A 17013-nucleotide genomic window follows, 5' to 3' on the forward strand; every position below is an offset into this window, starting at 1 on the left:
CGTTTTGGTATAGCTCTGCACATTATGCAGACTCCATTTTGTTTTCCTTGTTATAATTTTTGTATTACATTAAATTCTATCAGTTTTTTATATATTTGGTCTCCTGCCTCTTGTGGGTTTCCATGCTACCTCCGAGGGTTCCATACATCCTGATAATAAGTATAGGCCATGCATGGGCAGAAGTTTTACTGCACCAGGACAGAGCCTGAGATGCCCCAAAAACTGGAAGTGGATAACCCATTGCAATACACCCTGTAAGTACAATTTATTTTTTACACTTAGGGACCCGCTAGAGATGTCATGGGACTGGCGCCCATTCCTGCACTTAAGCAGACTGATTCCCCCATAGCTGCTACAGAGGGTCAAACTTGTAAGAACATATAGGCTGTAGAGGATTATATTATACAGTGTTCAGAGTAAACCTGGTTGTAAGTGACATGCTAATGTAGAGTAGACAATCAACTTATTTAATGCAGTATCTCTTGCAACGTTTTAGACAGCCACCAGGAAAGACATATGGCTGCTTAGGGAGCTATGTACAGCAGTGAAGTTCAGCGTGGAGTACAGTACTTACTGTATATTTTCCGTGATGTGTACTAATTTATCTACAAAACAGTACAGTGTTTAAGGCTTAAAAAACAACACACTGGACTGTAAAATACAGTGTAACATCATCTGCTGGCTACGCAAATCAATAACTTCAGAAGACATTGAATTTAGCTTCCCTACTGTACAACCTAGCATCACCTATCGTCAACTATACAAACTACAGAAGCCGCAAAACACAAAATTTTAATTCATCACCGTGGCATTTTGGTTCACTACCCACAGTCATGGGAACAATAAGGCTAAGGTCCCACTGGAGGCTGCTGCACACGTGCCTGGCATCCTGGCGGCACATGCACAGCGCTAAACCGTGATCTGTGGTCTGTAGGCAGAGTTCTCAGGCACGGGGGGCGTGGCCAAAATGGGGCAGGTGGGCGGACCATTACATGAAATAAGAGGAGGGAATGGGAAGGAGTTACTTGGTCCTGTATTATAATATATATGCCTACGGTCATTCTTTTCTTTTAGGTTTTGATAAATAAAAAATAAACAAACACCACCTCTGGTGGCCTAAACACATTTATCTAACACATCCAACACAGAACGACATCAACTTTTGTAAACTATATTCAATTTAATTCAATACACTGATGCAAAACATCTCATAAAAATCTGACAAAGAGGCACATTTCTATGGACCAAGTTTGCAGCTGTGTGTAATTGCCCCATTTACAGATTATTTAGTCAAAGCCAAAAGAAAGAAAGAAAGCAGTGATCTTTGAAGATGGCACCTTCTCTGATTGGCTCCTGGCACACCATGTTACCGCGTCGCTGCACGGGAACACAATCCAGTTGTATCACCTGCCGGTTGACGCATCACAGTATGAAATGAGCAAGGAAGCGAGGTGACACCAGGGCCTGCTACAGAGAAGGTAAGGGGTTGGTGTGAGGCACGCACGCTGCTGTCACCAGAGGGAACCTACCCTTAGTCTGGTAACAGCTGTACATGTTGATATTGGTGTTAGTCGATCTCCGCCTTTTGTATAATTTTCCAGTTCAAATAATGGGTGTGGCATTACCTTGTGCTAATCAAGATGATGAAAGTTAGAGGGTGGTCCAGAATGCAGTTACGAGCAGGGATTCCAAATTATGGGCACTTTCACTGGTGTTTTGGTTCTTAAAATGTTCTCATTTGGGTTTGACTTGTTTTTGAGAAAGGGCATAGAGCCCGAAACGTGTAGGTGGTTACTTGATGGGGCTAAGGGGGACCTTTGTCAAATCTTTTTATGGCATAAATAAATCTTTGCTTCTGCTGCCGTGAGCCTCCTCCTGGTTTTCTTGGCAGTGCACTGCCGTTTTTTCTCCTGTTCTTGACTTGTTTTTGGTTTGGGATTTGTAAAAACTATGGAAAAACTTAAACTATTTCATTACATTTTGGAGAATTGTTCAATCTTCGAACTTGATGAATTAAAAATTTGGCCCAGTTCAAAAACCTGGGGGGAAAAAAACAGTTTGATTTGTACTTCCAAAGAAACTTCAAAGTTTACATTTGGACCCCAGGACCCTGCTCATTCTAAGTGATTAGTGGTGGTAGAAAAACGAATGTACAACCTACTGTATGTAAGATTAACGGGCAATCTATTAACCAACGGCAGAATCATTGTAAGGTTTAATTCCTAACTGGCACTAGAAGTGGGATACATTCCAGAAGGTGGATGCAGAGATAAGAACCATTAAATGTTTGCTAGTGGCAAACAGTAAAACTATCCCAGTTTTTCCAGATCATAGCAGCGCCACCAATCCGCCGATCACATCTGGAAGTGGATCATTAACACTAATAACCTTGAGAAATAATAAATTAAGAAAAGTGATTTAAAAACTTTGTTCAAGTCAAAGTTAAATCAGTATGTACTGTGTGGATCTTTCCAGGTATACAGCAAATTGCATTTCTATCATGGCTTTCCAATGGAAACTTTATGTTTTATAATTGTTACAGCCGCATTATATTCATTTTGTAATCAAGGTGGAAACATTGAAGGACTTGGATGCTACATTTCTTTTCAAGATCATAACATTACACTGGAGTTCCACTTTAATTGGGAAACTTAATGCAGTGAGTCACCTGGTGAGCTGAACTCCGATATCTGGCAATAATTAGAAAAGCCAACTCTGTGCAGGTGACTGAACTGTTTAATGATCCACTCCTACTCATTTTACATTCTTAATTCTGCATCTAGCAAAATGGGCAGCGTGACCTTTGAATTAGCGTGATATGATGCACGATAATGCAATGTGACAGGACCTGCCCTGGAGGGTATGTACAGTAAAAGTCTGTTACACAAGCAAAGCAGAATGCTGGACCTGAACATGTACTAATGATGGAGAGAAAAAGCACTCCCATAGTTTTATGTTAAAGTCATAATGCTTTACTGTCAAGGCTACTTAATTACACATTTGTTTAAATAGTATTACATGTACTTCTATCTTAATACAGTATCACAGCATGTTATTTAGCTGTGAAGTAGAACAAAAATTATATATAGTTAGGACATGCTTGCTAAGTATAAAATGTCCACACACTGTCACAAAACCTGTGCAGATCACCCAATACAGTATTCAGGGATCTTCGGTACACACTAACAGAGCACAAGGCCCAACAAACTGAAGAGCTTATTAGGAACAGGTAATGGTAACAACAATACAAACATAGACCAATGGAACTAAAAAGGGAAAAACAGGGCATACCCTGTCTACTATGGTGCAGGACGCCGCCGAGGTTAGCTTACTCTGTGGATAGAGTCCTTCCAAGCTGTGAGTTCTCCAGAACGAAGACGGGCTTATTTGAGGATCTCAAACCTCTGCAACATATTGCCTTAAAACAGTACAAGGTTGCCAGATTTAAAAAAAAATAGGCAGGCAGGCTGAATTTGCCAATGAAGCAACATGCTCACCGAAGCAAATAGAATATTTAAACTTTCCCCCATGCAAGCAAAAAAAATCAAAGAAAATATGCAAAAAAAAAAAGGTACTGTAGTATGCTGAATCTGCCTAGAAAAGAAGGCAAGCAAGATATGTACAGTAAAATCAAAGAAAAACAATACTTTAGACAGGGCAACAAGACCAGCAGGTTACTAAGCAATCTACTCAACATTTTTAGAAATGTCAAGCCCATAACTAGGTTACTAGATGAAACACTAATGGTAATATGTGACCTGAAAAAAATAAATGAAACATTTAAAAATGATTATGCACAATTGTATATATATTTAAAAAAAAAGTGATACAGGTGCAGCCACCAGTATCCGACGACTTGTCTTGGAAAAACTGGGGTAATCTCACAGTAACGCTACAAAATTTCTGTGAGATTTCTGCAGCCAGATTTATGGCCCATCGGATGAACACAGCCGGGGGTCCCTGCAGTACCATTCAAACGCGTCGCCTGAAGTCGGCTGAATTTAGGTGAGTTACAGAGGCCTGACACTGAAGAGTGTGGGGCCTCTGTAATCACCTTTCCCTCCCCAAAAAAAATCTCCCGCCCCCCAGTTTGCACACCCCTGTCCTAGAGTAACAATTGGTAAAACAATTGTCTCTGAAAAGAATTATACACATGAAATGGGGTAACATATAAGCACACAAAACACACAATAATTGTAAGGGACACCCTAATAGCTTGGCAAGAAATAAGATTTTTTGGGGGGGTTTCCTCACGGTACATCAAGATACTGTACCTGCCCCTACAGGACAACCTGAAATTCACCCCAGGAATAGATTTAAAATCTGGTAAGCAAAAGGGATAGATTGTCTGGATCATCTAATAGACAGGGGAAAACAAACATTAATTTCCTTCCAGGAACAAAATATAAAAAAGGATTTACTTCAAAATCGCTTCTTCTCCCATTTTCAGGCGCTAGATTATGGGGCAGAAATACCAAACTATAGGAAATATATATCACAAAACAAAAGATTCAATGATTATTTTGCTCATACTGTACAAGAGAACATAGAAATACAGTTGCGGCATAGTTTATTCTAACTCGGCCGCCTCCGCAATGTGCGGGTAGACGCGGCTTACTTTTTTTGTTTTTCCGGCGTGCCGCGCGTCAGCCGGGCGCCGGTCACGTGCGCCAGGCATCCCGAGGACGCCAGGCATCCCGAAGACGCCAGGCATCCCCGAAGGAGGCTGCAGGTAAGGGGGTATTTTATTTTTGGGAGCGTGGAGCGGGCCGAACAGCCAGGGGGTCGCGAGGGGAAGGGAAGGGGGAGGGGAAGATGCGGCTAGGATGGGCTGGCGCACGGCCACGTTCGGCGCCAGCCCGAAAAGACCCGCGGGACAAGACGGGCAAAAGTTAGAATAGGATGTGCCGCAACAGTACTATTTCTGACTTGTACAACCAAGGGCCTCATGCAGTAAGCGACGATTATGTGAAATCGGCAAGCTTATCGATTAGTCATGTTATTGGCGTTTTTCCCTCTCCGTATGCAGTAAGTGCCGAATACATTCAAAATCAAGCCGAAAACAAATCCGCCCACTCTCACGATGATGAGCCGATCACACACAGGTGTATCGGCGTGCGTGGCGGGGTGCTGTTAGGTTGCACAATCACAAATCTTGCTGAATCAGGCGAAACAAGCATGTTTTTGATTGCGCGCCATATTTAAAGGCAACGTGTACTGCTAATCATTCTCTGTGTTGTTGGGAGTGAGAGAGAGAGAGAGACGCACAGAGCTGGACGATTGAAGATTTGCATATTGACTGAGAGACTTGTTGTGTATTGGGAGAGCTTTGTCCTTTGTTGTTTTGTTTACATCTTTGTCTTGTTTTATATGTGGAAGTGGGTCGTGTGATTGCCTGTACATTTCTTGTCTGTTTTTTGTGAGTGCTGGAAGTATGCCCGCAAAGCGTGGGAAGAGTGATGCTGGTGGGAGTGGGAGTGCTACTCGTGCGAGTACGCGTCGGAGTGAACGTTCTGTTCAGGGGAGTGATGTTGCTGGTGCACCGAGTGGTGTTGCTGGGAGTGGGAGTGCTGGTGCTGGGAGTGGGAGTGCTGTTGTTGGGAGTGGGAGTGCTGGTGCTGCGAGTGGTGTTGCTGGGAGTGGGAGTGCTGTTGCTGTGAGTGGGAGTGCTGGTGCTGGGAGTGCTGGTGCTAGGAGTGTGAGTGCTGGTGCTAGGAGTGTGAGTGCTGGTGCTAGGAGTGTGAGTGCTGGTGCTAGGAGTGGGAGTGCTGGTGCTGGGAGTGCTGCTGGTGGCGCAGTTGCTGATGGGGTGGATGGTGGTGGCGTGCTTGCTGGTGGGCAGCTTTTGGAGGCTCTTCCATTGGAAGAAGGAGAGTCCAGTCAGCACCAGCCAAGCTCTGACCCTAAACCTGCTCGGAAGAAACGTGTGGAGAAGCCACGTAATCCTCGCTTCAATGACCAGGAAAATAGGGCTCTTGTCACTGGCATTCTGGAGCACTATGACAGTCTCTATGGACATTTAGTAGGTAAGTGTACCTTTACATTTATTATTCAAATACATGTGATCCTAGGTCATCTGAGTTTTGTTCATATGCAAATATGGGTACACAATATCTTTCTATGTTCATTAGTGTGGAAACACAGCTTTTTATCATGCCTTACAAGGACAAATAAACACAGGCGGTCAATTTGCCAGAACTGCATACAATATGAATGCAAGCTTGCTTACATGTATAGGTTTAGTAGTGAATGCTCATGTGCTTCACATATTACACATAAAACAGCATGTTTGCTATCTCTTGGAACAGCTAGCAGTGTAGGAAACTGGTGCTTATATTATTATTAATTTACCTCATATCTTTTATATGTTTTTCAAGGGCGGACAAGTGCAGCAAGCAAAAAAGAAATGTGGGACACAATAGTCATTGGTGTCAATGCCTGTGGGAATAGTGTCAGGGACAAGTATCATTGTCGGAAAAGATTTGATGATATTAGGTCCAAATTGAAAAAGAAAATACAAGACCAACGCGTGCATGCTACTGGCACTGGAGGTGGGCCCACACCACAACGTCTCATATTGACTCCATTGGAGGAGCTGCTTCGGCCAAAATTACTTACCGTCGTCGTGGAAGGCTTGGCTGGTGACCGTGACATTGGAATTTATCCGTCACAATTTCCAGCAGGTGATAAATATTACTGTACTAGGCGTGTCGTTGCTTACAGTTATTTTGCATATTTACACTGCTTTTTATACTGTCTTCACAATATAAGCATACCTGCATCTATATATGTATATGTCTGATTCTGTATATATATATATCTCAAAATAGACATATATGTAGTAGTCCTACTAAAAGCAGTAACTAATATAGCACGTGCCATTGCGTGCTCATTTACATGTGAATTCCCAAAATGCATAGCTGCAGTGGAAGCAATTGATGGTGGGCGAAGATGGGGAACAACAGGGTAGTACACATGTGTAACACATGTTCATGAGAAATTATTAGTAGCTACAGGTACAGAACAGAAATATGTATCATATTATTGTGTATTTTATTGATTTTACTCCGACAAACATGACATTACTGCCTATTTTAAGCATGCATCAAAGAAATTGCATGTAACGGCCTACAAACATCACTGGCACTAACACATCTATAGTTGCTTATGAAAAGGTCCATTTTTGCTTTATGTCATATACAGACAGCATAATGAGGCACACGTATCATATGTTATGTCATTGTTTTCATAACTTAAACACTGCAGATGACTACTTAGCTCATCTACCATTGTGTTAAAGCAGCTGCAATTAATATCTCATCTCAGCATACACTTCAACAGAGGGGGTGGGGTTCAGCACACACACTAATTACAGCCTCATTTCACGGTCAACTTAGTTCACACCATTTTCACCTGTTTCAAGTAATTGAAAGGTGTGGCTGATTAGGCTTTTTGGGGAAGGGAATACCTTTCTTACAACCTGAATAGCACAACTGAAGTTAATCACACTCATTTGAAAGCTTAACTCTAGCTACTAAATGCCCCAACAACTCATTACTTATCAAAGCGTACGTCACACATTAGTTCACTCATATCTATAGTTGAACTACTATCAAAGACACATTATCACACACTGCATGTGTTGTCTTGTTGAGTCACAGCCACATTCAGGTGTGCCACATCTTCGATTAATGTACCACACATATCCTCTACCAAAAACAACACTTTTTGCAATATGACCACCTTCATGATAACCATTGTGAATGGTCATCTCATGATAGTTATGTACATTATGATACTGATATCACTACACAACATATGATTTTTATGTACTAATTTAATCTATTTATCCTCACGCATTACTGCAGAAACATAGTATGTTGTATGTTAGGGAACTCAAAACTTCTAAGTACACAGGCATGTACAGTGTTATTACAACTATTTATGTTCACTTTCACACACATTTTCGGTTAAGGAACTGATGTTGTTAGTTAATCATAAATACAGAACATACAATAAGTGTTTGTTCAATATTTACACATGTAAATGTAAAACTTATGTTATTGTTATATATAGTTGCCCCTGGAGGACATGTGTCACCTGAGATGGAACAAGTGTCTTCACCTGGGTCAGCCAGCTCAACACAACTAGAAGGTGAGTGTATCATTTGCTGGCCATATAATATGTGCTCTTCTATATGTTATGTTGTCATGTTCATTATTTGTTTTGCACATCTTCTTTAAATAGGATTACTTAGTGTCAGTGCAAATTAAGTGTAAGGCAACATGTATTGTGTTAGTGATGTGAACTATCATGTAGGACTTCGGAGTTTAGAGCAACTTTTCATTCATTCATATTTCATACTGAGTCCAAACATTATTCGTAAGTCAAGGTAGTTTTTAATGTGAGGTTATAAAACGTATGCTAACATGTTAGGTGTTACTTAGGACACAGTACAATTACATAGTAACACAGCATACATTAACATGCCATTTAATAATGTGTACATTTCTTTTTAGAACATCATGGTGATGAGGATGATGAGTATGATGAGGATGACGCCGCAGAAGAGACTGAAATACAATCATGTGACCATGAAGAGGTGCCAATAGAAACTGTTGTACCGCCAAATCGTCCATCAACTTCCACATACGATGCAATTGTAGCTTCAGAGGGAAAAATAGTGGACGCAGAAAATCGTCGCCATTCAGACATGATGACAGTGCTGGAAAGGATGATTGGACTGCAGGAAGAAACAGTATCACAATTGGCACATCTCCACAGAGTCTTCATTGAAGTGCCTAAACAGTTGCAAAAAATCAACACCTCATTCGAAGCATTAGTTGTTCAGCAAACACAAGCTAATTACTGGAGAATGACTAATGTACCACAATTCAACACCTCACAGCCAGGATCTGTTCATGCAGGTCAGTTTTCACCACATTCATCTGATATTCATTCACCAGGCCCAAATGTTACCGGTCAAGTAGCAGACATTGCTGTGCAGGTTCCTGACGACATCCTACCGCTGCCATCTGTACAAATTCAGCAGCTGACACCTACAAAGGAGGCCACAAAAAGAAAACACAAGCAGTTACTACTGACCAGTTTTTGGTCAAAAACAAAAAAAGACTCACATGAAACAGACCGACCATCACTTGTGCAGTGTCTACCAACTTGCTCACATGTGTCAGTGGGCACAAGCTCTGTCGGTGAGTCACTTGCCATAAGCCCTGTCCGTGAACAGTCAGTACCCACAAGCCCTGTAGGTGAGTCACTGCCCAAAAGCCCTGTAGGTGAATCGCTGCCCAAAAGCCCTGTAGGTGAATCGCTGCCCAAAAGCCCTGTAGGTGAGTCACTGGCCACAAGCCCTGTAGGTGAGTCACTGGCCACAAGCCCTGTAGGTGAGTCACTGGCCACAAGCCCTGTAGGTGAGTCACTGGCCACAAGCCCTGCCCGTGAAGTGCCAGAGGCCACTCAAAGTGGCTCTGTTGTGCCTAAAGTTGGTGGCAAAAGAAAAAGGAAAATTCAAGAGACAACAAGCAGGCCTGTTACTCGCTCGCAAAAGGAACAAAAAAAATAAATGTTATAATTCAGAAAATATGTCTTTGGCCTTGTTTTGTTGACTTCAGATTATCTAATTACTATTGTATGTATGCTGAAGACTGTGTTGTTTCCAAACTTTCAACTATGTTCTTGTACACGTGAAGTTTTGGAAATGTTAACACTCATAATTAATTGTGTTATAAATATTTATGTTTTAATCGTCTGTTCAGTAATGGTCCACCAGGAGCCAGTTGCTAAGTTTAGAGAAGCTGCCATTGACTTTGCAGCAAAACATTGCATTTGGGTGTGTTAATTGATGTAAGAATTGCATATGCATATTAGTCACATGCAATTATAAAAACACCTAAGTAAGTGCAAACATCTTTCTTGTACGTGTACAGCAGGATTATGTGTAAATTATTACTTACCTTTGCCTTGCTTGGCCATTGTAATTTTGTCCTTTAATCATTTGTGTGTTCGTTTCAATAACATCTCAGAATGTATAATAATATATATACACACACACTGAGTGTGTGTGTGTGTGTGTGTGTGTGTGTGTGTGTGTGTGTGTGTGTGTGTGTGTATATATATATGTATATATATATATATATATATATATATATATATATATATATAGTACTATATAGTACTATATAAACTGGTATACATGTATTTTACAAACTAATACACTTCATGCTTCCTTGTGAAAACACTATTTTAATAATACAGGCCTAATGTTTGAAAAATATTGAGAAGTATGAGACTCTAACAGTATTGTGCTTAAACAAATGTTTATTACTTAATTCAATCATGTTTCTCACCATTTAAATAGGTTTCATACAAGGTATACTTAATGCCATCAATGTTGTGTGTACTCCTGCAATATTAAAAAAAAAAATATATAATATATAAATATATATATATTTTTATAAGAGAGATATATTTATATATATATATATATACACACGTATTTAAACTCATGCAGACAGGGAGTTAACCAGACTTTCACATACACACAGAAATGTAAGCGGGGAAAAAACATTTCTTTTTGCAGGTGTGTGTTTTTACTGATATGCCTGGCTAAGAAATATTTTCACACAGTGGTCTTTGTTAGTTTTCAAAAAAACACTATGTGAACGCATTCAAAGTCTAGGGATGTTTTTCACAAACGAGATAAAAGAAGGAGAAATGTTTCTCCCACAGTCCCATATCACGAACCACAACTGTTAACCCAATTAGACAAACAAATCCAATTGGCGTTTGAAATAAGGAGTCAAAGTAGTTAGTTTTGTTGACCTTGACAAGGAAAAAAAGGAGTTTGTTAGCCATTCAGCACATTCATTTTGATGAGCAAATAACACAGACCTGCACACAGCTTTTGTGCTACTCAGACATGGCTGATGAATTCGTTAACAATATTAATCCCCTTTTAGGGTATAAGTACATGATCTGTGAAGCCATCTTGAACAGTCGCGGACAGAAAGCAAGCACACGCCAAATCGATGATTTCATTCGAGCAAAATATCCTTATTACCAAGACCGTAAGCATGCACGGAATTTTAATTCCTCAATAAGATTCACTTTATCAAGTAATGACTTTTTTGAACGTGACCAGGATAAGCTACAACACACCTATGGTTTCTGGAAGATTGCCCCGGAAAAACAATTTCTCCTGAAAGACGGCACTTATATTGTCGTGAAAGGCATATTTATTCCTAATGGCAATAGCAATGTATCCGCTACTACTGATCCGTTTGAATCGATACGTGCTGCAATATCTGCAGCCTCCATTCCTGAAACCCACATTGTACAAGAACAAAAGTACTATGATTATGTACCAAGCCTTTCAGCTGAAAATGCATTGGAATGGGAACCCGAAGAAATGAACCTACCTCCCGACCAATTATTTGAAGAAAGCAGTGGCGATTCCTATGAGCGCATCCTGGAGGAGATATGTGTCATACTGGATTCAGCGGTTGGGTTAAGCGTGGATGAAAATGCCTTGCATTTCTGGAGCGACCAGTTGCAGCCAGGCGAAGAGTTAATTCTAGAAGAATGGTAAATATAACAATCGTTATGCGTTGACTCTGCGTTTAAATTTTTTTTTTTTTTGTAACCACCATTTTCACTTTCAATGCGTGGATACAGCGTAACATTGCAGACTGCATAACATGTAGCGATCACAAACAAATTGTTTCCTAATACAATATAGTAGAACCTGAAAGAGTAGTACACATTGCTGACGGAATAAATATACGTACTTTCCTATCCCTTTAAACATATTAGCAACATTTTTCCATTACTCTAACACATACCTGTTTTGTTATCATGCAACATCTACAACATTGAAAACCGGGTCCACCACGTATGACGTGGGACCCTTGTCATGGGCCAAGGCGTCCTTAAAAAGGATTAGTGATGTAAGTCCCGCCCCCAAGCGACGTGCGCGCCTCAAAGCCTATTGGCTGTCATGTTTTGTTATAGTAACGGTAACTGCAGTGTGTGATGCGTGCGGCTCAGTGTTTGTAGGCGTACCCTGGGCGTTAGCCGAATGTTAATTGAGTGGGAGGAGTGTTAGCGTGCGTTTCACGCTGGCTTAACATGACGTCACACGTATTGCATTTGCGCATTGTGTTATCGGCCGTGCTTTCTGTTCAAACACGTCTGTTTAAAAAGAATACAGATGTACTCGTTTAGAACGAATGTAGTTTCGTCTTCATTGTATTTGAAATAAAGATGTTATGTTTACTGGTATTTTCAACATGTATTGAACGCACAACGTACGCTTTGTTTTGCGCATGCGCTAACAGTTAGTGGAGCCAAGCGTGAAGTGCGTGCGCACACAAAGATGTGCGCGCACATCTTTCAGTATACAGGCAACGTTCACTTCTTATACATAGTTATGCCTGCTACAAATTTAAAGAAACATTACATACTGATGAACAGTTTTACTTCTAACATATAAGTGACTGACGTGTGTATCTACACAATCATATAGAGCTGCGTAACGCGTTGTCACGGATGCATATCTAGTAAGGTGCCATCTTTGACCATCATGTGTTTGCTGTATTTCAGAGATGTCGGGGAAGATACAATCGGATCAATGTATGATTTCAGAAGAGTCTACCTTTATATGAGATGATTGTGAGGAGGAGCCACCGACTACTATACTACATATGGAACTAATTTTATATTGCTTGCAGCGCTTATTAACAAACAATTAAAAATGTGATACCCTTATGCCTATATTGCATAAGCACTTAATTAACATAATGATGTTGCAAAAGAGTGCCTCATGAATTTTTATTGAGTGTTCTTTAATGACTACTAACATTTTATGACATGGTGTGTTTTATATATAACAACCATTCCCACTCTGCTAACACATTTGTGTATTCTAATATGTAATGGAACGTATGACTGTCGAAACTATGTAACAATAATAATAATAATATGAGCATGTTCATGTATAGGGCTGCTAGTTGTACGCAGCGATTTACAGACACATGTTTCAGCCTGAGGTCCCTGGCCCGTGGAACGTACAAATGTTTTTTTGCCGCATGAGGCACAGGGAGATAAAGTGACTTGGCCAAGGTCACAAGGAGCCCACACCGGGAATTGAACCAGACTCCCCTGCTTCAAACTATCAGTGCCAGTGTGTGTCTTTACTCAGTGAGCCACTCCTTCTCCCAATGTAAAGGACACTTACAACCAAGTAGCCATTTATTTTTAAAATCTCTTGTTACATGGGTATGTAGATAAAATGGTTTGGGACTGTAGCAAATAATGTTACTGGCCAGATGTTATGGTCCCCTCCAATGCATGATGTTCTGAATATGACATCACCATCATGTTATGAAGTACGTTTCTGTGTATATTTCATTAACCTAACTAACTATAGTTTACTGTGTTTATTAATCGTTTAGAAATACATAGTATAGTCAATATGATGATATAAGCTACCATAATAAAGCTGGTGTTATCATTTGTCGGTGTTATACATGGATCCTACACCAATTGATACACACACAAACAGTTGTCTTAAAAAGTGTGTCTATGCTAGTGATGAATGTGCTCCCGTAAGTAAACAAATAAGTACAGTTATCCCCTTTTCTCCAAACACCTCTATATTACATTAATGGAAATTATAAGGAAACATACATAAAATGTGATGAAATGTGAGTAATCATTTTGTAATACAATGCACATGAAACCTCAAGAGTAGCTAAATGCATATACATGATACAGAAAGTACATATATGTAACATTTGTGTTTAAACCAATATGTTGGGTTTTTAGTTCCAATAATTATAGGAAGATTGAGGTAGCCACATCTTATGAGAGTTGTCAGCAAATATACATACCATGATCAGTCATACTGCAAATATACCTATAATGCAAAGGAACAATATATAAATTGCAAACATTGACATGCCATCTTCAGTACCGTAAAGAACACATCAAAGTGTGTATTTGGTGTTAAATGTGCAACACCATGTATATTTAATGACATTCAAAATGTAAATCAGCCTGGTGTACACATCATCTGGATGTACATGTTACACTGCACCAATAACATTGTATGTAAGCATACTAGAAGCATGAATGATTATGGGCATAATATGTGTTTTGTCTTAGCATAAGGAATAACACAATGCTAAAATATTATTGCTTTGTTACCCAAGTTGTATTCACATACACACAACTAAAGTACAATTGAAGAGGGATTATATAACCTGTGCAACAATAACATACCGGTGCCACATCCCTTTGTGCACACAGCAGAGAAAAGAAAGGTGTGCAACCCATATTCATCTGTGTCCTAACAGAAGGTTATATAAAGAAACATTATTGTTAATATAACATAATTAAACTATAAAAGTAGTACTAGGAACATATGAGTTTGTACTTACAAGAAAAAAATGAATTGATGAGATTCTGTCGTGTCTGGCCACCACTGGCTGTTTGTTCATTTTCAGCAGCTACATGGGTGGGATGCTCGTCTACCAAAGCCTCAGCTAGGTCTGACTGTACATTGTGCCTGAGTGCAACATTGTGCAAAATGCAACAGGCAAGGATAATATCAGACACTTTTTGAGGCTTGTATAGAAGAGCCCCACCAGTTCTGTCCAGACACCTAAACCTGGTCTTGAGTAGGCCAAATGTCCTCTCTATAACAGATCTTGTAGATATATGGGCTGCATTGTACCTCTCCTCTGCTTCAGTTTGAGGGTTTAGCACCGGAGTCAAGAGCCACGGCCTAATTCCGTATCCTGAGTCACCTATAATGAATGGAGCACACATAAGCTGACATTAGTGATCAAATTGTACAATGCCAACATTCCTAAATCAAAATGTGTTTTGTGTTAGAACATGTAAATGTGTACTCACCCAGCAGCCAACCAGGTTCAAAATGACCCTCTTCGAACGCATGGAAGACTGAAGAGTTCCTCAGGATAGAGGAATCGTGACTGGAACCAGGGAACTTGGGTACCACATGCATTATCCTCATCGTGGCATCACATACCACCTGTACATTGAGTGAATGGTAGTGCTTCCGATTGCGGTACACATGCTCACTCTGACTAGGTGCAATCAAAGCAACATGTGTGCAATCGATTGCACCCAGCACAGATGGTATCCCTGCTATATTATAAAAGCCAGTCCTGACTTCCAGCCACTCTGTTGCCTCTGTAGGAAAATGAATATAATTCCTAGCGCGTCTATTGAGTGCATAGAGAAACTGGGTCAAGGCCCGCGAGAATGTAGATTGCGAGACCCCGCCCACTATGCCCACAGTTGTCTGGTATGACGCGGAAGCAAGATAATGTAATGAGCACAGCATTTTAACAAGCCCAGGGACTGCACGACCTCTGGCTGTGAAAAAATCTAAATCCCCCCTTATCTCCTCATAAAGAGATAAGATTGCTGCTGAACTCAAACGATAGCGACTTACAATCTCCTCCTCACTCATCCCATCTAACAGGGTTCTCTCCCTGTACAGACGCGGACGAGGCACAAGTTGTCTCCTCTGTCTTCTCCTCTGATCTCCTGTCCCTCTACCTGTCCCTCGGCCTGTCCCTCTCCCTGTCCCTGTCGTATCCGCGTCACTGTCACTGTCCCTCGGTGTGTCCCTACCTTGCCCTATATCATTCTCTTGATCAGCAAGCATGTCATAGAAAAGAATGTTCCTGCGTCTCCTAAACATTCGCAACATTTTGAAATGAGTAGCTGTGAATGAGCAGGTAATGTGCGTCCTTTAAATAGGTATGTGATGATGTCAGGTGACATAGTAAAATGCAAGGTGTTACATTAACATAATAAAGTACTTCTGTGGCAAGCTGTGTGCACTTGTTGTTCTAAGTATTTGTTGTGTGTATTCTGCAGGGAATGATGATATTTGGCAATGATGTGACGTGAAGCTTTGTACAAAGATTGCTTGCAAATAAATAGTTGCATGTGCAATGCATGTAACACTTGTGAACGCAAGAGTCAGTCATGTAATGAGACAAAAAGGCTGAGATTGACGTGGGAAAAGTTTTGTGTAACATGTGTAATTAGCCATGTTATTGTCACATGTTGCCAACAATGAATAGTCGTGTGCATATGCATGCATTTGTGTAAGGAGGATAGTTGCTATAGAATGAGTTTACAAGGTGTCCCAATGATGAATTACTGTACATGTGTGTATAAGTTAGGTTGAAGTGCTTGTAATGCAACGGTTACAATGTAAACATGCAATGTGATTGAGCGTCCAATAAGTGACGTCATGAAAATAGGGAGGACCCAAACGTAGATGTAAACATGAGAATTTAGATGTACATGAAGGTTTAAAGATGCGTGACACATTACAAGCATTGTGTAATGTAAAGGAACATGAATATACGGTGTATGTGTGACATGTGTGACATCATGTAAATAATTGTCGCTGAGTTGAGTAAAATGTGTGATATGATGTGAGGTTCTCCTTTAAGAGTGTCGTATAGTATTTTCCCTTGCCACATCATCACATGATGAGTAATGTGACCCGCAAATGCTGAAAACATGTAAAAGTCGAATGTTATGCAAATAAGACACATCAGCTGTGACACAATGCCGGGAATGCCCCCACACTGTAATGCAAATCCCCCTTGTATTGTGAGCAATGAAACGTAAACAGTACTATACTGTTATACGTCCCCGCTCCATTGACTTCCATTGATGTACAGAAGATTTTTTTTTTCTAAGTGCCGTTCCGGCATCCTTAGCGATCGTTCTCCCGTCCAAAATGCCAACTTTAGTTGGCGGGAGAAATCGGCCATAACATCTCAATTTCGTAGTGCCGATCAGCCCCGATAAGCTGTTTTTTTTGTTGAATCCAGCCGATTTAAAAAAGTGGCGATCAGTGTCGAAAACAGGCTTATCGGCAGCCGACTGGCCATAACCAAATTATCGGCTCCGAAACCTGGCGATATGAAGCACTTATCG

At 40.5% G+C, this 17013-nt stretch overlaps 1 long non-coding RNA gene across 1 annotated transcript; it reads right to left on the bottom strand.

Annotated features, from left to right (window-relative positions):
• Positions 1 to 10363: 10363 nt before the first annotated feature.
• LOC142501666 (uncharacterized) lies at positions 10364 to 14751 on the bottom strand. Its single transcript, XR_012803536.1, has 5 exons — positions 14460 to 14751; positions 14302 to 14368; positions 13911 to 13936; positions 11439 to 11593; positions 10364 to 10423 (listed from the first exon to the last, which is right to left on the bottom strand). It is a non-coding gene; the product is annotated as an uncharacterized LOC142501666 (long non-coding RNA).
• Positions 14752 to 17013: the final 2262 nt, after the last annotated feature.

The sequence above is a fragment of the Ascaphus truei genome, chromosome 8 (genome assembly GCF_040206685.1).
Source record: "Ascaphus truei isolate aAscTru1 chromosome 8, aAscTru1.hap1, whole genome shotgun sequence".
NCBI lineage: Eukaryota > Metazoa > Chordata > Amphibia > Anura > Ascaphidae > Ascaphus > Ascaphus truei.